This window comes from Engystomops pustulosus, chromosome 10 (genome assembly GCF_040894005.1).
Source record: "Engystomops pustulosus chromosome 10, aEngPut4.maternal, whole genome shotgun sequence".
In the NCBI taxonomy this organism is placed as follows: Eukaryota; Metazoa; Chordata; class Amphibia; order Anura; family Leptodactylidae; genus Engystomops; species Engystomops pustulosus.
Genome location: NC_092420.1, coordinates 53,970,584 through 53,992,774, shown reverse-complemented (window position 1 = coordinate 53,992,774; position 22,191 = coordinate 53,970,584). Strand labels below are relative to the sequence as shown.

The 22,191-nt window shown below is 39.4% G+C and overlaps 1 long non-coding RNA gene across 1 annotated transcript in view; it reads right to left on the bottom strand.

The window, feature by feature from the left end:
• The window catches only part of LOC140103883 (uncharacterized), a 52,152-nt gene extending 30,810 nt beyond the window's left edge, over positions 1-21,342 (bottom strand). The window contains exon 1 of the long non-coding RNA XR_011850198.1: positions 21,236-21,342. This is a non-coding gene — a long non-coding RNA (uncharacterized lncRNA). The remainder of the gene's footprint in view (positions 1-21,235) is intronic.
• Positions 21,343-22,191: the final 849 nt, after the last annotated feature.

Here is a 22,191-nt window from a genome sequence, read left to right as displayed (position 1 = left end):
AGTGTCAATCCAGTCACTTGAAGATCTGTCTCCCCTCCTGGGGAGTCTGTTTTAGTAAATAATTCTTTGTAATAGCTATTTAGAAATATCTTCTCTTAGAAATATCTAGCAGGTAATTTATCAATAAAGGGTAACTAGGTGTTGTCAATCAAGGTATGTCCCTACACCCTCTACTGTACAAAATCTCGAAGACATGTAAGAAAAAATTATCCAAACTAATTTCCAACCACGGGCAGGAAGAGGAGAAGACGGAACTGTGGGGCCGGGTAGAAGAATGTACAGGTGAGTATAGAGGTTTTTTTTAAAGAGGGCCCTTTTGTGGACATTTCATTAATGATGGGTGATCTCTGCCATGGACAGTCTGTAAAAGGGGCCCTGCTATAGAAATGAAAAGGAGGGGGGGCATCTGCAGTTGACATTTCATGGCATCTGCTGTGGACCTTCTTTAAAGACGGCATCTGTTGTGGACATTTCTTTAAAGAGGGGAATCTGCTGGGGACATTCCATTAAAGCATTAGAGAGGGCATCTGATGTGGACTCTTCATTAATGGGTGTATTTGATGTGGACTCTTCATTAAAGGGGAAATCTTCTGGGGACATTTTGTTAATGGGAGCATCTGCCGTAGGCCTTTCATCAAAGGGGGGCATCTGCTGTGGCCATTTCATTAAAGGGAACCTACCACCACGAATCTACCTATAAAGGTAGATCAGGTGGTAGGTGGATCAATAGGACGTGAGGATAACCCTTTTAAGAGCTAACCATCACGTCCCCGCAATGTTTTGAAAAGTTTTATTGCCCAAATATTCAAATTTCCTTATGCGGCTACTGGGGCGTGGAGTAGCCGCATCTGAGGTTACACGGGGCGGCTACTCCGCGCTCCGGTAGCCTCTTTTCTCCTCCTACCGAAAATCTTCCTCGTCCGACAAATCTGCTGTCTGCGCATGCACAGAACAGCAGGCCCGCATCTGCGCGGTCACTGCTCCGAAGCCGGAGCTGCACAGGCACGGGCCTGCTGTTCTGCACATGCGCAGACAGCAGATTCGTTGGACGAGGGCGTGCAGCTCCTCGTAACTGCGCACCGAAGATTTTCGTTAGGAGGAGAAAGGAGGCTACCGGGGAGTGGAGTAGCCGCCCCGTGTAACCTCAGATGCGGCTACTCCACGCCCCAGTAGCCGCATAAGGAAGTTTGAATATTCGGGCAATAAAACTTTTCAAAACATTGCGGGGACGTGAGGATTAGCCCTTTAAAGGGCTATTCTCACGTCCTATTGATCCACCTACCACCCGATCTACCTTTATAGGTAGTTTCGTGGTGGTAGGTTCCCTTTAACAAGCTGGACATTTTATTAGCGTAGTGGCTGCTTTTCCTACCCTAAGGCTTATACTCAAGATCTGGTCTGGACAGTAGTCGGGGGTGGATGATGTCATGCAGTTAGGGAATGTGATTATAACAGCATGTTTGAAGTTCATCATTAAATTAGTTTTATGAACAGTACAAGGATATAAAGTATATCGAGTAGTACTTACATCCAAGCACATGTTTTTTGGACTCTGGGGGAGCCCTAGTCACGTGGGCAGCCCAGGGCCCATGGGACACTTAATACACCACTGACCATGACTGTGGTAATCTTAACCCAAAGAGGGACTAGCTAATGTAAATCTCAAGTAGAATAGTTTAGTTTCGCCCCTGGGACTGGTTAGTTAATTTCAGCTCCTATTGTTTCAAAAATTCTATATCTATTTGTGCTTGCAAATCACATCATAATGAAACAGTTTAATTTAATCAACGTATTTCTTGCATGTGGATAATAGACAGTGGAGAATATCTACTTGCTGTCATTACATAAGAAGCTAGTGGAAAAAAGGATATTGAAAAATTGATTGAAGATTCCAATTTCTCATTGAACCGTTTCAATACAATCTTATGATATGCTAACTATACCTCTTATCGGCTTCAACTCACAACCATAACAACATACATGACATGATACCAATAGTGTGAACCTACATTGTCTTTAACAGCTCACATCTCTTGTCACCAATATCCAGACACATCCAGACAAAGGGATAGGTAAGGAAGGACACATGAATGAATGTCTAACAGATGTTACAAAGAACCATAATCCATAAGGTGAGGTGAGCACTGAATCTACGCCAACTGTTGTGGCTCCATGAAGGAACTTTTTACTTTCATTCTACTCCTTCTTACTATTTTAAACAACTAATTGGCTGATCTTCCTATTTGTTAAAAATAACCAGCAAGCCGGTTTAGGGCTCCCAGATTTGGGAGTCCAGTGTAGCATATAAGTACATGCACAATGTGGCTAAAAAAGATGTGATAATCCCATTACATAAAGTCCAGTTTGAGACCATTACCTCCAGCTGTGTAAGGATATGATGGCAGTTTTATGGCCTCAAATAATTTTGCCTTGTAAACCTTTATTTTTATATCCAGGGTCAATCAGCCATTTGTAAAGAAAAAATAATGTTTTTACTTAAGTCATGTCTTCATTCCAGATTCTTTACCTTTATATTACCGGCAACTGGGAAAGTTTAACCAGGATCAAATTAAAAGCAGAACAGGTGAAACCATTTGTAAAACAATGATGATGTGTGACTAATGATGATGTGTTATTAATATGCATGTGAATTTTGTGGGCCCCTTGTACTAAAGTAAAGTAATTCTCACATGGTCTGCTACTATTTACTGTCTACCAAGCACGTTGTACAGTGGCTGTGTTTGGTATTGCACCTCTGACCCATTCACTTGATGAGACTGCCATGAGATAAATTGATGCAACTCCACAGGACTATAAAGCAGAATTGGCGTTCAAGGCACCTCTGAAACTTTTTCAGTGGACGCTAGGTGACTGATGTCTGGTGGATGATGGATAATGAATAAAAATACCTCTTCAAGTCTTGTAATGTATGTTTACATTTTTTTTTGTTGATGTTGTTCTTTTTGTATAAACTGGTCATTACTATATGCCAATGCTTAGATGAAAACAAGCACACTAGAACTGCCAATGCTGGATGAAATAAACTAAGAGCAGGCGGCCAGATCTCCGACACTGGCTCATGCTGTAAGAAAAATATAGTGTTGTTTGCCAGGCATGTTAGACAAATATCCCTACCTTAAGCCACCTCTTGGTTGGCTTATTTAACATCAATTTTGCATCCAAATATTAGCACAGTTGTGGTACATAATCAAACTCCCTTTCTAGAAAGTGTCTAAAACACATAAATATACTAAATAAACCAATAATAATTATTTTTATTATTGTGTCACATGATATCCAAAGACCAAAACAGATAGATCCTTTAGAGACCAGTGAACAAATGCTGTAACTCTGTGCCTGACATCAGTTCTGGTATACAGTAGCTCTGTGCCTGCCATTAGTTCTGGTATACAGGAGCTCTGTGCCTGGCATCAGTTCTGGCATACAGTGGCTCTGTGCCTGGCCTCAGTTCTGGTATACAGTAGCTCTGTGCCTGGCATTCATTCTGGCATACAGTAGCTCTGTGCCTGCCATTAGTTCTGGTTTACAGTAGCTCTGTGCCTGGCATCAGTTCTGGCATAAGTGGCTCTGCGCCTTGCATCATTTCTGATATACAGCAGCTCTGCGTCTGGTATCAGTTCTGGCATAGAGTAACTCTGCTACAGGCCTCAGTCCTGTGCCCGGCGTCAGTTGTGGAATACAGTAGCTATATGCCTGGCGTCAGTTTTGGCATACAGTAGCTAAGTGTCCCTGGTTTATCATACTTGATTTTGATGGTAAAGTAACAATAAATATAGTACTAGACACAGAAGCATTGACATAAAAAATTCTTGTGCACCTTTCATCACCCACTGCCCGATGTCTCCAGACAGAGAGAAAATGCTGTGGTGGGTCACCGTTCCATACAGAGATTTGCTGAAATGCCATATCCAAATGTTTCCCGTGTTTTGGGAGACATCAGGAAATGAAACGCATTGATAACCTAGTTGGTGCCATAGGAATGGTTGATTACCTCTTTCATGTTAATACACAGCCCTGTACAGTAGTCATTCTGCATCTATTCTTGATGGGCTTAAAGGACTGTTCATTGCAGTTTGGAGGCGGTTTTAGACATAATGAAAAAAGTGGCATTTGCAGATATTCTAAAATGTAAGAATTAAATGTAGTGAGTTTAGATGGACTCTGCATCCTACATCCTACATTTTCATTAGCTGTTGGCTGTTTTGGTGATGCATATGTGTGTTTTCATGGTAAAGGAGGAATAAGCTGCTGAAAGGGGCTTACTTTCCTGAAGGATAAAGGATTGGACATGCTGAAATTATACATGTCCATCTTCTTCCCTCTATATGAATAGAATAGACATTTGTCCAGTGTGTCATATACAAGAATTCATTCCCTGTCATTGCTCTCATTAACTCTCTGGGGCAGATTTACTTACCCGGTCCTGTCACGATCCCACGGTGCGTTGTCCCACGAGGATTCGGGTCTGCCACGATTCACTAAGGTCGTGCGTCCAATTTCCTGCATGTGTTGCTTCCGTGCTGAGGTCAGCCGGAGTTCACCTTCATCTTTCTGGTGCACGTGAGTGCTTGATCTTGTGACAAAATTTTGTTTAAGCAGCTCCTAGTGCTTGATCAAATGCCGCAGTGTTAGAGTGATAGCGTTACCGGAAACACTGATCAAACACTGGGGCGGGGTACAATGTAATTGTCGGACAGCTCGCAAAGCTGTCCGATGTATTCATGAGGGGGTGGGGTTGGGGGGTGGCTAGGGGCGGTGACTGCCGCCTAGCGCGCGGCAGTCACTGCCGGCCTATGGAGCGAACGGAATACATTGGATAGCTTTGCAAGCTGTCCGATGATTACACTGTACCCTGCCGCAGTGTAAGATAGCATTACCGGAGGTTTCCGGTAACGCTATCACTCCAACACTGCGGCGTTTGATCAAGCACTAGGAGCTTCTTACTTTAGTAAGCAGCTCCTAGTGCCGAAAATTTAGGTGACAGGTCCTCTTTAAATTCTGCGGTTTGTCCGAATCGAATGAGTTGTCCAATGGCACCGATGCACCACAATCTGATCGTGTCCGCCAAACACACAGGGCAATTTGGTGCAAAATGGAAAAATTCGGGAAACTGGACGGAATCGCGGTCCGCGGACCCTTAGCAAATCAGTCCCATTAAGTTCATTAGTTTTGTAAAAGTTAATCTCTGTAAACGCTTGAAGACATGAAAATGTTTTATTTACAGCACATTTGTCTTATATTAAGAATGAAGATTCCTCTGGTAATAAAGCAAACAGTAAAGAGACAAGCTAACAAAGAAATGTTGGTTCATATGAAGAGAAGAATGGCCGCTCCATGTAATGGTAGTAAATCCATCTTTGGCGCTCATTTTTGCCCACATACTTTGGATCTGCTGGCTTTAAGTGGTGAATATGGACTAGGACAAAGAAGATTCAAAGACCAAAGGAAATAAAAAATAAAACGTAAGACATATAAGACAGACTGGATAATCCTCTTGGGTTGTTTTCTGCAGTCTGGATTCTATTTATCCAGGAGATTGTGAAAACAATTGTCCTAGAAATTCATGTTATTATTGCTTTAAATTGTGTCAAAATGTGTTTACTGAGCGGCATACAATGGTTACATAATATACTAGAAAAAAAACACAACTTTACAGTGAAGATATAAAAAAGAATGGTGCACATGCCATTCTGTGAATGAGCGGATTTATTTATGAAGGCAGCATGCTGGGGAAATCTGAACTACCTTAAAAGCAGACAAACCGGCATTGAAAATGTTAATTACCGTCTACTACTTGTTCAAAAGTGACAGAGAAGTTTTTGGAAGTGGCTCATTACCACGATAACTGTCTGGCGTCAACCAGATGCTTATCTATCAGCAGCACACTGTGCAAACTGAACCCTAATTGTCAACAATAATCTGCCATGTAGGTACAGTATGTCTGCAATACCCAACCACAATCCAAATTTAGGATTCAGGAACTTTATGATGACTAGGTCTGACTAGCGCTATATTCCTTTCTATGGCAGTGAAGCTATCCTGGAAATCCCAAAAAGATGATTAGTGGATTTGGTGGAAAGACATTTCCACCATCATGTTATGCACATGGGACAGTCCAACAACTGCAGATCCCCATTTACTTGGTCTCTGGGGATGACACTTTTAAGACCCTACAGCAGCAGTCCCCAACTGCCATGCACTGGCCCAAGAATCGGCTTTGGAACACCCAGTCTCAGGTCATGGCCAAATAACAACCAGCTTTCCTGGCTTCCCCTAAGCAGCAAGGAGTCTTCCCCTTGTCTCCTGCTGCTTACGGGAAGTGTATATATTATAAATTTTATACACATATAAATATTTTTTTTTAAAAAACGAAAAGCAGGTTGGGTGGGTTGAGCGGTTTGGGGCACAAATGGAGAGGAGGTAAAGACAGGAGGATATTTTAGATGTGTGGAGGGACTATGGACAGGATGGTATCATTTCCCCTGTTAGGTGGGGCTACATAAAAGGAGGCATTATAAGAGGGGCTACAGATAAGGGGGCATTATAAGAGGGGATACAGAAAAGGGGCACTATAAAGTGGGCCAGCAGGAAAGGGGACATTATAAAGGGATCTGCACCAGAAAAGAGGCATTATAAAGTGGGCAGCTGCATTAGAGGGGGCATAATATGGGTTGGGTTTATAAAATTTTATTTCACTTTACCTGGCTGCAGAAGCCTGTGTCCCAGTTTCCTCATGTATTCTAACTCTACTCCACACTCATCCAGCTCCCTCTGCCCCTCACCTCTTCCTGTCAGGTGCATGGAGAAGGCAGGGAAGGGAGGAGGAATGACAAGGCTGAGACACAGGCACACACAGATAGCTGTGGCTACCCCCCCTCTCCAGTGATTTACCAAACACTTCTGGCAGAGAGCCAGGTATTGTGAAATAATGTTTTATGACGTAGTGGTAGTATTCAGAATGCTGACTGGTGTAACGAGGATATTTGATAAAAGTGTAGTTTGGGTGCCATTTCCCTTTAAAACACTGAACTGATTTTACACATGTGAGCACATTAGGAGTTGCCAGGAATATAATTAAGAATGATTTACTGAGGTGAAGAAAGAAAAACTAGCTGCCAAATTGTAATGCACCACTCAGTGAGGTCAATTCTTTAAAATACATTTTATTTTTATATTGTTCTGTATTCCAGCATCTAATGATCTAATTTTGTACTATTCTGCCAGGTGTCTATGTACTGGGCTGCCAAAATAGTGCGCTCTAGTTCATTGTCCTTCCACAAAATTTATAATAGATCCACTTTATTTACCACTGATCTTGTAAAAAAGAATGAAAATATTTACACAGACGAGCAGTGGGCGCGGGGAGTGGGCCGGTGCAGGGCGTTACTGTCCCCACTTGCTGCAGCCGGCAAATTTTCACATGTAAAAAGTCGCCAGCTGTACTTATTTCTATGCCAGCCAGGGCCTGGCGTAGAGATAGATGGTACACAGGAGCGCTTGCGTATGATAAATAAGCCCCATTGGTTCACTCTGGGCTACCAATGATTCTACTACATGTGTCCCTGGCATTACATTTCTTCAATGAACCCAAGAATTTGGTGGGACTGGACCATCTATGGTGTATAAAGGTGTTTTTCAGAGTTTTCCTCAGACAGATGGTTTATGTCAGAAAGACTAAATTGTAATATGCCCTAATTGAGAGTGGCAGCAAATTTCCCCCTTGTCCTTTAAGAAGACATCTATGTCCCAGACTGGGAAATCAGGAAGAATAGAAGGTGTATGGCTAGCTGAAGATATTATTGGAAAAAGATCTCTAAATCTGCATATTGTTGAACATTTATTAGCTCATATCTCCCAACACAAAAGGAACAACCATCATTTGTTTTCTGGCTGGAGCTTGACTCAGTATTTTGGAATATCTTGTAATTCTGGTTTATGTTGATATTGTAAATTGTAGTCGAATATAGATTTTCGCATTAAGCACACATATTCTGTGCCTAAAGCTATCCTTGTGGAAAGAGTTTACTAAGTCACACCCAAACTTACATGAAATGTACATATATCAATTTGAAAAATTCTGAAATTCATGTGATATTGGGCTTATTTGGGTGTAGCTCAGGTGTGGATGTGAAATGTGTTCAAATTATGTGATTTAATTGAAAGTGTGGCAATATTTCAATTCTTAAAACTTAGAAAAAATTAATTTTCTTACACATCCACGTTTCTCTAAGAAGATAAATGGTTTGTCCAATATTGTATTTCTATACAAATTTACGATTTCTTAGGAGACTCTTGCTGTCACTGAATTAAAACATTTATTGTAGCAGCATTGAAGTGACCATATAGAAATTTGGAATATTCGAAGTTGCTGTCTTCTGTTTTATAATTACATAAGAGCTTATTCAGGCACAGTATATACTGTATACCAGGCTGCCTGAACATGTACTTGCTTCTGAAACATCTACATCATGAGGAGAACCTGGTATTGTATCTATTCAGGTGTAAAGGTCAAAAATAATAATAGAAGTTAATAGAAGATTGATTCATTTTTCTGCAAACTTACAAGGGTTGAGAACACAAAGGACACCTATCATTATCAGCAATGGAAACATTTGGAGGAGCAACGCAGGACTTTCTAGAAACTAAAGAGTTAATAGTGAGTGAACCTCCACTGAAACTTGCACCTGGCTGCACAAAGACAAGAAGGCCAGAGGTCAAGCCTAGGCATTAAAATACAGAATAAACAGGCCTTTCTTTAGCAGACAGAATCCCTGCAGGGTGTTACCTTATTCCTTGTCTATCCCTTCTTTCACTAGAGTGTTACCCATAATGCAATAGACCCAGCACTTAACCCTTCTGCTAGAAAAATGAGGGGTCCAGGGCGCTGGTCTGAAATGTTTGTATTACTTGCGCCTTTTAAAAGGACTAGTTGGCTTATCTGAATGCAGTGGGAAAATAATGACCTTTATCTTGAAGAAGTGAATGCCTGCATTTTGGCTCATCCATCTGATTGATGATGGTGTCTAAATTACATCTAGGTGACAGCATGAGAGAGCAAGGTGACCAATTGGTAGGGGAAGGAGAACTGCAGAGCAGGCAAGTTTACATTGTACAACCAAATCATCCCTTTTATCTTTCCGGAGTATAAAGAAATAAATCTTACTCTTGCAATTTTTTTTATTTACCGGAGACAAAGATGCAGTTCCATGCAGCACGATCACCAGAGAGAAGGTGTGCATGTAGAGAGGCTAAAGTAAGCAATAAGAGGCTGTATAACTCTACTAAGAAGCTGATAACAGCGGTGCCAAGAATCCCACCCTAGAATATCAATATGCTGATTCCAAGTAACCTTTTCCATACTGCCAGACTGCAATCCTACCGTGGATAAGAATCAGACCCCCCTATACACATACATTATAAGAAGCATACTGCATTCGTTACATTATATTTACAAAGATGAATAATATTGCACACAAGAAAATACAAACAACTACTTATACCACCCAGACATAGACCCTTTTAGTCTCCATCCAGTGAATTGGGCCATGATTCTGTATACTGTATGCACCTGGGACCTTCCTGACACATATGGGAACCCAGCTTACTTCAGGTGAGTAGCTGGAAGCTTCTGGTCCCCAATGTAGCCCCTTCATCTGGCTAACCAAGGCGTTGGATACATGTATCATAAGGGAAACACATTTATGTTTGAGAAGTGAAAGAACTTTGTCATAACTCTGCCTGCTTCTTTGTAAGACTATTTTCCATGTGCTTGGATGAGACTTCAGGTATTGAAAACTGCTTGTTTTAGACAATCTCAAGGAAGATAACATTGAATCAGATGACACAACGTACTAGATGTACAACAGCGGAATGGAGACTGCAGCAGCCAGCTATCTTCTAGTGTAGTCCTCTCTAAATGAGGTTTAGCACTGACAAATCTTATTCCCTGGATAGGGGATCAGAGTCTGATCACTGGGGGTCTAGTGGATGGGATCTCCCTTGATCACAAGAACTGGTGTGCACATGAACTGGAGATGTGAATGTATCACCATCGCCACATTAACTTCAACAAGACTCAGAAGATATGTTCTACTTTGAGACACAGCTGGACAAAAAAGGCCCAACAGAGTTCAAAGAAAACAAGGCGTGTTTGATCGTGGCATGCATACAGCGCTTCTGCTCTATCGTAAACCATTCTCAAGTTTAGAAACAATGACAAAATCATTTTAATAGCAGAAGTGGAAGACCTTTATGAGGCGTAGATACCACTGCACCATTTGCATGTATGAAGAGATAGCATTCATACATAGGGTAGGTATCTGATATCATTGAAATCTGCATATTATACTTTGCTTATGTATATGCACTAAATATATGTGATGATTAAGTATACCACTACATCTGGAAAAGGATTGGTATCCATGGACCTGACACTTTTATCTAGGAGTCAGACTGTGTGTAATACATGATCATTTTAGTCCACGTGTCCTACTCCCTATACTGATTCTTATCACATGTAGACTTGTGAATGGGGCCTGGCCACCACATGCAAATCCTCACTGATAAAAAGTTATTCATAGACAAGAAATGCATATGCAATCCAGTAAGAAGAAGATAAGAAGCTGAAAAGGGCAGGAAATGAGAGCGAAATGGATGGCCTGAAATAACCCCAATGGAAAAGTTGCTTACTAAAATGCCTATTACCATGTCATTTGATACGGTAGGGCTGCATATTTTAAAAACCTACATAATATAGACTCTATTGTATCCAAGAGAATGGTACATACACAGCAGTCGGGGTCACTGAACGATTACTGGATATCTCAACAAACAACTCTTTTCTATGTTTAATTAAATGGTAAATTCCAGATATGAACACACAAAATCTTAGTACACAGATCTTTGACTATTATCTGCATGTGATGATGAGAAATGTAGGATCCATTGCATTTCCATATTGCAAAACATCCTGTGTATGTACATTATACATTGTATTATCGAACATTGTTATATGTCTATGGGTACTCAAAGCAGCAAATAATGTCCTACTCAAGAGATCAAATATACAGTTTAAAGGCAGCTCCAATTACCTCCCCCCATAACACTTATGTCTCTATCCCTGCAGGAGTGGGGGGCAAGGAAGTCATCAATACTATATAAGGGTATATTCACAGATACCAGATTTGTGACATCAATTTTTTGCCAATAAAAGACTAATTCATATATCCGGATTGAGAAGATTTTGCAGGACTCAGATATTTGCATCCATCACAGACAGAGTGGCCATGTGTGAACATTCCCTAATTGTTATGTGTCATAGGAAGGCAAAGGGAAAGATAAATACAGCTGTCGATGCATGATGGACGTAGCTAACAGCACCTTAAATCTCTTTTTTAGGTCTCTATGAATGACTTGAGAGGGTGAGGATAGTAGTGTGATATTGAGTCATATCCAAGTTTATTTACGTGGTTTACATGCCGCTTAACACCTCCCTAATTTCAGAGTAAGTACACACAGAATAGTGCAAACCCAAACTATGTATGTTCATACACTTTAAATCCCAGTATTATTAGCCAATCAATTAATTACGATTATTTGGTAAAACATTAAAGGAAATACTTCAACAGTTGTGATCATATAAAGCTGCAGACAGTGTTTGGTGTACTGGCCCTGGAGATCGGAGTACTCTTTACTGTGCTGTTCCACAGCCCCTCTCCTCTGTAAAGAGTGTTAGTTGTATCAAGATTTGGATACTTACAGCAGTCACTCAGGGCAGAGCAAATAACAGAAAGCTCTTCAGGCTCTAAGACACACCCAGAGCACAGGATCTGCAAATCTGGATGAAATGTTCACTTTTCACAGTCCTGCTGCTACTTACTAAACACACAAAGTTATGGTTACACACATCTTCAGGGCCTACACCTAGCACTGTCTGCAGTTTATTCAGTTTAAAACTGATAACTGATTAACAGATCCTTTAAGAAGGATGACCATGTTTTTTTAGTTGGTTCTTAGTAAATGTAGTGTTCAGAAGGGTCAGAGAGTAAAGCTTTCGCAATAAGTTGTCAATAAGCACAAATAGGATAACACCTTGTCTTATCATATGTATCATAGACAATATCAAAATTGTATGATGTTCAAAAGGTAACTTGTCTGTACATTAGAGTAAGTGAAGGACTAACTTGTTCCCCTTTTCTCAACCAGGAGGCTGAATTACAAGACCACATTGTTAAATGTTCTTTCTTGCTACACTAATTATATTTCTTGTTATTTATTGAATTTCAGGTTTTCCCTTCTTTATTATTTATTATGTTTTATATACTTTTTTATTTTGCAAATGCTTAATCATTTCTTTTAAATCATGGGAATTGCTGAAAAAGAACAAAGGAAAATGGACTCAGGGCAGATAGTCGACAAAGAACTCTCTTATTTTCCAACACGAGTCAAATTAGAATTGAAAATGTGGTGTTGATTTAATGCATCTGAATCTATAATAAGTTCATGAAGAAAGATGTCATTGAAACAAGTGATCTCATGTGAATAAGACATAAGTTGTCATGGGGAGCATCATTTCAAAGGAGAAAACGGAGCACTGCCGAAGAAATTAGATAAATATAAGCTGGATAACATACACCTCTATATGTTCAAAGGCCTCTACAGATATGACAGTTATCCAAATAAATGAAACTTTTTGTTGCTAACCATCGTAAAAGATAATTAGGGGCTAGGGAACTACCTTTCATTTTGTCAAGGTGGAATGTTAACTTGATTTAAACATTAAGTCAAAGTAAGAAGGAACAGTAGTAGGGAATATGAATATATGTACTTCATATATTGTACTTCAAGACCTATAGCAATGGGCCAAAGGAAGAGTAGTTTGCTCAGAGTGTAATACTGGCTAGAAAATTGTGTTCTTACTTCTAAAGACTCCTATGATCAAGAACATGTGCCATAGACATCCAAACATTGATTGGCATACACAAAGGTTTGGGTTGGGTTAGTTTGGAAGTTACTCATCTGTTATGTAAAAGAAATATATTCTCATACAAATTTCTTAGGAGTTTCATTTTGGTTTGTCAACATGCCAGCAAATCCCCAGTGGAGTAGGCTCCAATATAAGAAGTTATGAGCTGTGTGCAATAGTTGGTCTGGTATCTGGGGCTTAACTTCACTGTTGGCAGATCATATTAGTGAATCGATGCACAAGTCTGTTCTTTTAACATACTAAACGTTGGCTTTGTAAAAAAGTCCTATTTGTCACCATTTTCACTGCCCATATGTACAAAAAATGTCAGTGAAAAATTTGGACAATGGATGGCATCCAAGCGACCTCTATTAAAAATGGAGGGTTGTTAGGATACACTTTAGAAATTCCTGTCAGACAGATGCACCTCATCTGTTAACTATGGTTACACGGATACAGAATGGATGCCAAATTGATGCAAGTTGGCTGTTAAAAATGCACATTAATGTTCACAACTGAGAATTTGTCATTGGGGAAAAGGCGGGTACCCATTGTTGGTATGGGTTGCCTAGGGCCTGCCAGTAGCATCCATTCTTGGGGCCCACCACAGCACAACTATAGGGAAATAATGTCTATTTCCCATTGATAAATTCTAAAACATATAAGACACAAATTTATTCTAGTAGCAGCTTGCATCTTAATGATTGCCTAGACATAGGGAGGCTGAGATGCTGTATAGTGCCCAAACATACCGTACAATGATTAAGCTGCTGTATGCTGAATAACTGTACAATGGGTATACACTTTGAAGTGCTACTCATGCACTGGCTCGGGGCCCACCAAGAGATTCACCTGTGGGCCAGTTCAAGCATTGCTCCCACAAATATGATGATCCACTTGTTCTAAAGAAATTGAGATATTCCACCCGATTCTTATGGATATAGTGAAGTTTAGAGTAAAAATAATTACAGAATTAACATGATTTCAAGGAGAAGCTACAACACCACAGAGATGATTGCTTCTCGAAGTCTCTCTGACACTACCATATGTATGGTTGTTAAGGAAACGGAGGACCTTTTATGCTTTTTAACTTGTAAATAGTAAAGAAATGACATCAATTACATCTAGTGTAACAAAAGTCAATAATCACCCTTAACCTCCATGGATGGGTATAAAATAAAATAAGTGGGTTCCTCCTTCTCATAGACTACAACTAGTGTGATCATTAGAATGGACGTTTTCATCCATTGCACAGCATTTCATTCACACTATATAAAACAGGCAAAGGCACTTTTAAGCAGCCATCTGTTAGAACCGCACAAGACACATTTCTGTATTTGTTATGTGATATGTCAAGTTACTTCTAACACCCTGCAAAAGTTCACGATGCTTGCAAAGAACACTCCAATATCTAAAACAGTCACCATCCGCTAAAATAAAAAGTTCTCTTTCATCACTTATGAAGATCCTGAAATCTTTGTTTCTCTTGCACGAGTGAAGCACAGAGTGAAAAAAACAAGCTCCTGGGAATAAAAGAGCAAGTCTCCCTCGCACAGACAGCGAGGAGCAGGACTGCTGAGCCAGCAGAAAGAGCTCATTTTAATCTTTTATGGCCCACTGCAAATATACTTTAGCAGATTCATTTTATGTGCGTAATACACCAAATGAAGAAGCTCCCTATTATTCTTCCAGTTCCTTCACTTCTTAGAAGCCTAAACTTATGCATTTAACTCAATATGTGAACTTTCAGGACTTTGCAGCATTTGTAGTTTGCATACACGTTGTTCCTGCCTTGAATCTTCTTTACATCATCTCACACATAGTATTACATTTATTTTAATGCTTTTTGGCACTTATTTTGTGGTCTTCTTTGTTGAAAATTTAACTCCAAAAATCGTGGTCCCTGCCCTATATGGGGATAGAATGAGTAATTGTATTAAAGTGAGGGTAAAAAAACATCCATATGCCAAAGAGAAAAAAAATGACATTATTGGTTGAATTTATAAATTTTGTTGACTTTGGAGGCATTTATTAAAAAAAAAAAAACAAGGTGAACCTACCATCCATAAAAAATGCCAAAAATGAAGATGTATTTCCCAGGGAAAGTTATTATTTTGCCAACTAGTCACATCTTGTTTACCTCAAAAGCGGTCAAATAAATCCTGAATGAGTAAAACCATGATCATTAAAAAAGGAAAAAAATAGTCAGCGCTCCAAAATATGCACATTCATTCAACACTTGAACCATATTACCAGAAATTTCACAGTATCCTTACTTAAAAGTCATTGGTTCGAAGAAGCGTGTGTAAGCCTGAACCGGCCTATCTCCATGGACACACCTCCCTCCCTGCTGCATTGCCAATAAAGTTCAACGTAATGACGGTGACATAAAAGTATTGACGCTTGTGATTCAACATTGGTGTACCCAGTGTTACACTCAGCCTTTGTTTTAATGTTTTAATGTGGCCAGCTCATGAATTTATCTAGCTAAATCTGCTCATACATGTTTCTTTGCGTGTGAATGAGTAAAAGGGAGTAAACTGCATTCAGACACTTCTTATCTCACTTAAGAACAAAATGATTGGACATGTGACAATCTGACAGCTCTACCCTTATCTTTCTATATATTTCCAGTTGGTTGTAAGTTAGGACACTAACTGAGGGGTTTGTCTGCTATTATCCCAATGGGCCACATTTACTAAAGCCCCTATGACAGGACTATGTTGGACTTTGCATAATCTTTTTGGTGGAAACTGCTTGCATACGTATTTCTAAAGTGTCCGAGATACATTTCTGGGTAACGCGCTGCACTATACCCGGTGCGACACAAAATACTGCACTGCAGCGGGTATTCCGGTGCACAATCGGACCGTGCGCCACATTTATCATGCAGAGTCCAACAGAATTGTGTTGCATGGCCATGTTGAAGGTGCACCAAAAAAAAGTTGGTGCACTCTGTCAGAGCAGTGCAGGGGGCACCAGATTCATCAAGAACTTGAGACACATTTGATGAATCTATTTATAGAAATTCATAGGACACCATAATAAACTCTTTCTAAAGGACAATAATGGATATACTAAACAAGAAAAAGAAGTTGTCCACGCATTGTTAAATGAAGGATCATGTGATAGATGGATGACAGGGTGCACTACTGCCAGGACCCCATCAGATGTAATCTGTTAGTAAACTTAGCAGCTAATTCTCCTTTTCCCCGAAGCACTAGCTCAGGGAAACTTAAAAACTCCACACTGCACATTGAGGCTGTCCAAAGAGACACATATATCGACATGGATTTATCACCACATTGTCTGGTTTCTTGTACTAAGTTTGAGACTTTTTGACAAAAAGACTTAAAAAGTAGAACAAGAAATCAGACAATGTGGTAGTAAATCCCCCATTATACATTTTTTCCATTGTGTCTAAAATACAGGAGTCATAAAAAAAGACAACATATTCTAAGAAATCCATATTTGAGTACCAGCAAGTAGGTTCCCTAAAAAGGTCAAATCTGCTTATTGTGGTGGGTTCTAGCTAGCATCAAAACTTTGTATGTTACATAGGTTGGAAAAAGATACTTGTTCATAATGTTCAACATTTCTCATGCCTAACCATTTCATCCAGAGGAGGTAGAAAACCCAACTGGCCTCTACAGCCAAAAAAACCTTCTTTAACCCCCTAAAACAGTTTCAGATATCACAGGGTCACAAGTGAAGAGCTTATCCCTGCCACTGCTTTAGGTAGAGAAAAAAGGTTTTGGCAAATGTATACAGGCGCTAACCACCGGTATGGAGAGTCTCTCATAGGGTAGTAGTTTCTTCAGGAATCCTATACCGGACACAGTCAGCTGCACCTCTAGCCCAAAAAAGGAAACAACCGGTTTCAAATGTAGGGGACCGGTAGTACAACATATAAAGAAAAAAGGTTTTGGCTAATCTATATGGGCATGAACCACCGGTATGGAGAGTCAGCAGAAATAATCCACTGGCATGATTCCAATATAGTCAGGTTCGAATAAAATAATACATTTAATGTTTAAAATCCAATACATATAGTGTTAAAAGACATAAAACCAAACAAAGTATGACATATAAAATCCTTTTTTTCAATATAACACTATAACACACTATATGTGTTGGATTTTAAACATTAAATGTATTATTTTATTCGAACCTGACTATATTGGAATCATGCCAGTGGATTATTTCTGCTGACTCTCCATACCGGTGGTTAGCGCCCGTATAGATTAGCTGAAACCTTTTTTCTTTATATGTTGTACTACCGGTTCCCTACATTTGGAACCAGTCGTTTCCTTTTTTGGGCTGGAGGTGCAGCTGACTGTGTCCGGTATAGGATTCCTGAAGAAACTACTACCCTATGAGAGGATTATATGCATACTAGCCAAGGAGGCTTATGATGAGCACCCCATTTGGGACATCTCTTTTATTATTTCCATTGCCTGGAGATATCACCCGAGGCACCGCCCTCCGTTGTCTCCTTTTTGTATATACTGCTTTGGGTAGGAGTCTACTACTCTAACTGTAGAGATTCCTTTCTTACATTGATTTTGATTCCCATTTCTTCCACCTCTCCTTCTCTATTGTCTATCTTTGACCACCATATTAATACTAATAATAAAATCCCATACTATGGTCACAAGTAATTGTTTTGTTATTCACAGGAGCTATTGCCAAAGCAAACTCTGTCTGCTATGTTTATGTCTTCAACCTCAACTCCATTTCAACCATCAAAATCATCCAAGTAATAAACTAATAAAGAGATGAAGCACTAGGAAGTTTGTTTCCATAAGCTGCATGAAAATCCATTTATCCTGATAGCAGCAGTCATTTACAGAGATGAAAAACGCAATGGCCATAGGCTGTAGAGTTAATACACATATTAATATTAAAGCAAAATATTTTAGAGCACCATTTTAAAACAGGTTGCATGTGGATATAGTGTGACATTTGGAAGGAAGAGGTAACGTTAGGACTCCATTTAGGGGGGTTTATCTTTCCAATCAAGATATTCAGTAACATACATCAGCCTATATACAAAATCTCACAATGTCACTATAGGATCTGTTATGGTTTCCCATGTCCTAGCTGTTTTCTCTTCCAAAGTCCCCTCCATGTCTGCTTTCATGCTAAATTCTACCTAGCAGGCACAGGGTAATGAGATCACAGCGGTAAGAGGAGTCATCTGGCTCTGTTTTGCCTTGCGCCTCAATCTTCAAGCAGTTCTAATTTTCAGAGGATCTGCATAAGTCACTGGATGAAATCATTTGATAAAAAAGGAACTTACAAAACAGAGGGGGATGAAAGAAGTACAGATTGGAATAGACATCATAAAAGGTTTCAAGCCAGCGTCTGGTAGAATATTATTTATTCCAAAACATGTTACGGGATGCTTATGTCTAGAGTATTACACGGTCCGGAATATCTAGAACCTTTTACTCCCTAAACATTCTCTCTAGTAATGTATAGGGGATGCGCATCGCTCACAATGATCGTGGCAGTTATAGTGTGTAGAAAAATGTACTTGTGAATTTTTGTCAAATCTGTGCACCTTACATAACTAATCCAGAAGACAAAAGGGGATTCCACTATGACTGCACATTGACGAGTTTACATCTACATAGGAAGCTCCATTTGGAATCACTGACTTCAGTGATCCATCATATTTGCACTATTATTTCTAGTAAAATGATGGACAGCATGACAAGACCAGATGGATCCCTGTTCATGTGACACATCCAGCTTTATTTAGTTTTTGATGTGGGAGCATTAAACCCGAAATGCAGATAAATACAGTCATTAAAATCACAGCAATTAGGGATAAAAATTATTAGTATATATGTATTATGCAATTTGATATATAGTGAGACCCACATATACACATACAGACACATGTACACCCTTATATACACACACATGTACACCTACATACACATACATGTACACCCTCATATACACACACATGGGTAAGACAGTCTCCAACTGTTACAGACACATAAAAACATATACGAAGAGAAACACAGATTTCTTCATATCATATATACACACACAGAGACAATGGGGCACATCTATTAATGGTTTTGTTTTACTTTAGCAATCTCAGGGTTTTTTTTCATTTGTGCCCGTGTCATCCCCATAAAAATCACATTTTTCTGACATGTGGGAGTTTTTTTGTCGCTCAGTTTGGGTGCAGCTTTTGAATCCCAACACTTTTCCTTCACTTCAAGTTTCCCAACCCTTTATTAGGCGCATAATAAGACCAACGAAAAGCAAGTCCACCAACTTCTAAACCCGTTCATGAATGAGGTATTTCATCTCTCATTTGTTGTTACGGTGCACCAAATACATAAAGGCCACAATATGAAATCACAGTGCAAAACACTGCTAAAATCGGGTGCCAAAAAACAACACCCACAACCAAAAATAATAAATGTGTGCTTGTCTTGAAGTAACAACAAAGGTGCAAGTACTTCTAGAAGAATATGCAAGGTGGCACTTGACACAACAAAGAGGGAAACATTGTCAATGTTATATTAATATGTCTAAGACTAAGATCAGAATATCAGAAGTGTAACTTCACACTAGTATTAAGGATCTGACCAAAGCCACTTTATTTTGGAATTCTTAGGTCATTTAAAAAATTAGAGAATTCTGAATGCATCAAAATTGGTCAAAATTGATTTGATCAATCCAATTTGAGAAATCCCTGGTATATGGGGCAATTTTGTGTGGTGACCAGTCAATTCAATGTTGCGTGTAAATAAATTAAATAAATTCATATATATATGCAACCAATATAACTGAAATGTAGTTTTGAATGTATAAGTAGTAGTGGAGGATTCCCAGGCAGGCGGGCGGGCAGGCAGGCAGGCATTAGAATACTGTCTGCTTTCTGGTTAAACATTAAGTCTGGGTGCATGGCTACATTCCAGACAGTCTGAACCTCCACGGATCACTCTGTCGGCATTCAGGTGTCTCCAACATAGTGGGTGATGGAAGGGGGTGGGGGAAGGCAGACGGTAACACTAAACAGACAAAGAAAAGAGGAGGGAGCTGTAATATATGGATTTTAGAAATCATTCTCCTTTTCAAGTGACTTCTATGCTATGAGGACCGCAGTACCTCACTAGTCACATATAAGATTAATAGATATCGCTGTACTTTTGTAAAATACACATTATATAGTAAGAATGACCATGTCTTAACGTCTATGCATTTCCTCCAATGTTATCTCTTTACTGCAGGTTTTACAATTTCCATCATTACTCAATGCAACCACTCCCTATATTACATCATGTTCTCAATAGATCTGCTTGAAGCCCAATGAGGGATAAAACACCATATACAGCCAGCACCCCTATCTTCATATTTTATGGATATTTTGGCCACTAGAAGTGCGTTACATTGACCCCAAAAAGATTCCAAGGTCTGTTTTTGTAAAATCTAACTTCAGACATTTAAAGATGATCTGAGTAAACTGCTACTCATCATTGGCATCCGAAACCAGGAATGACAATTAACTCTTCAACTCCCAAGGGCCACCATTTCTACTCTTAATCTGTGACTTCATTGTGTTGATATCATAGAGCTCATATAGTATTTACCAATATTAAATATTCAATATTGTGGACATTTTACTATATCACCTGTCTGCACTTTGTAGTAATTATGTACTGATTTATTACATTTACTATAGAGAACAAACCAGAAATCACACTCTCTACTTGCATCATACAACACCAATGTGTGAGAGAGGCAACAACTACTCACAGGTAGTCAATTTCATCTTGTAGAAATATAAGATAAAAAAGAGCAAAGACCTAGAATCCTGATTTTAGTAAAGTTATTTTATTATACTTCAGGTATCCTGAAGTATAATGTTAAACATCTATGAATGGAACATTACAATAAGGTATTTTCAGGATGGGATAATAAAATTATGATACTTTATATAGAACATGAAAAAGGAAATGTAATAAACATGAATACTCAATCCTCCAATATATATAAATAGATTTTTATTGTATAAGTCCACCTGCTAGCAAATGAATGAATGGTTCATTGATATGGTCCTCTGAAACCCCGGCTGATGTTACTGCACAGGCTGGGTTACTCCTCTGAAATGAGGTCTGCTAGAATTTTGGATTTTCATTCATAAGATAAACAAGGAAAGGAAGCTCCTTACAATAAATGATGTATATATATAAGTGCAGTATATTGAAAGGTTGTACTTACCACTTATTTTGTTCATGTGGAATCGCTCAGGCATTCCAGCATTTAAGAAAAGACCAGGGTCTAGTGGAGACTGAGATTGTGCATCTCTGAGAACTGCAGACCTTACATGAACTGGAGATTTTTTTCTGTCTTCTGAAAAAGCAGCAGCAGGAGAGGAGGGGTGGATGTTAGCACATGACATGCAGCAGGCCTGAGCATTGGCTGCACCTACAGACACAGAGCCAGCAGGATTGGCCAAGTCAAAAAATCTGTGCCTCAGGGGATCCTCCTATTAAAGATTTTTTTTTTCTATTTGTTGAAGAATGACTGGAGGAATTTTCTCATTGTAGAAGTTCCACTTGGCTTACAAAATCACAACAGTTTAATGTCTGGCTCGCTGCGAGCTAAGGAGATGAAGAATTCTTCACTAATAGTGGTCTTTACTTACTAATGATAATGTACATCTCCATCCCCTCACCCACCTGCCAGACACTATATCGTAGTATGTAGCGCTCTCCAAACACAATAAACCTGCTTCCCTTCTCAATAAACTTGTCACAGCCCCTGTCTGCCGCTGATTTACAGCACAGGAAACAATAACAGCAATGGCATTTCTTAAGATTTGTGGCAGTGGTTGTACAAGTGCTACAATGTTGCTTGTGTGGACCTGCAGTTCATTGACACCTGCTAAACAAAATTATTTTAGAAGTGATTTGTTGAGACCAGTGACAAAGAGTGCTGACCTATAGGATTGGTTGTTAGTGTCCTCATGTCTAAGTAGCAGCTATGAATATGTAGTATGCAGAGTGACAGGAAATGTTACAGGGTCACATTAGTGTTTAACAGTAGAAAAGCAGGAATACGTTTTCTACACCAAATTTGCCACACTTTCACACATGAGACAATTTTGTGCAGAAATGAAACAAATGCGAACATGTAACTTTTAGACCCCTAGAACGTGCACATCAGACTGATTG